This window comes from Macadamia integrifolia, unplaced genomic scaffold (genome assembly GCF_013358625.1).
Source record: "Macadamia integrifolia cultivar HAES 741 unplaced genomic scaffold, SCU_Mint_v3 scaffold958, whole genome shotgun sequence".
Taxonomy (NCBI): domain Eukaryota; kingdom Viridiplantae; phylum Streptophyta; class Magnoliopsida; order Proteales; family Proteaceae; genus Macadamia; species Macadamia integrifolia.
In genome coordinates, this window is record NW_024870601.1 from 99,296 (window position 1) to 100,354 (window position 1,059).

General features: G+C 39.4%; 1 protein-coding gene across 1 annotated transcript in view; it reads left to right on the plus strand.

Annotated features, from left to right (window-relative positions):
- The first annotated feature begins 455 nt into the window (after positions 1-455).
- Positions 456-1,059, plus strand: part of LOC122070636 (mediator of RNA polymerase II transcription subunit 31-like) — an 11,571-nt gene continuing 10,967 nt past the window's right edge. The window contains exon 1 of the mRNA XM_042634821.1: positions 456-610. The gene's annotated coding sequence lies outside the window, so the exon portion shown is untranslated. The remainder of the gene's footprint in view (positions 611-1,059) is intronic.

A 1,059-nucleotide genomic window follows, 5' to 3' on the forward strand; every position in this document is an offset into this window, starting at 1 on the left:
AAAACGACACTATTAACCGCATGTAAACTGGTTGTGAATCAAATAATAAAAACCAATTAAAAACGGTTGAAATCGAAATTGGATGAAATATTCGGTGCGGTTTTGATTTCACCTTATCAAAATATAAATCGAACCGAAACCAAACCAAATAACCAAAATCACACCATTTGACACCCCTAGCTATGAGCTGACTTGAGCGATCAATGCTCAAGGAGAAGTTGGATCCTAGAAAAAACGAGAGAGACTCATAAGTTCTACTCCAAGGTTCAGGGAAGCTTTTCCCATAAACCCAGATGTTCCCTACGAATATACGATGCTGGTGCGGGAATCTCTTACGCTGCACTAAAACGGTATCATATTCGTGCACATTGAAGAAAACAATTAGAAAAGAGTCTACGATTATTGTACACTGGCGTCGTGGGAAAATTTTCCCTAAAAACGGAAATACCAAACCCTTTTGTACGAACACCGAACCGAACCATCGCTTCTTGCGCTGTTCTTCATCTCTCCCATATCTCTTCTGAGATAAACATTTTCGCTGCGAACCAGCGACTCAGAAACCAGAGTCAGTCTGGTTGTGTGGCGTCGAAGTACACTTCTGGCGACTCAGTTAAGTTCCCCTTCTCTTCTCTCTCTACTGTGTCTGAGACTCTGATCACTTTCGTGCAGCAAAGTTTCAAACTTCGAACCCTTTGCCTCTTCTACTGTAATGAATTAATGCGCGATTCCATCACTTAATGGAAATTATTCTGTACTGCCTTCGTTATAATTTTTCATTATTATTTCCATATATTTTTTTTCTTTTGGACGGATTGAGCAGACTGTGGAGTTTATACGAAGCTGATTCTGCCAACCTAGTTTGCTGTGATACTTCTTGCTTGTTAGCGAAATTTTATACCTCATTATGGCTGGTTCTTTAAAAAAATAAATAAAAATTACAGAGCTTGCTGATTAGGAAATTTGCGTACTTTCTGCTTCTGTTAGTAGTGCTATCAAAATTACGACATGAATCGTATGCTTTTGATTTCATACACTTTTTTTTTGGGGGGGGGGGGGGGG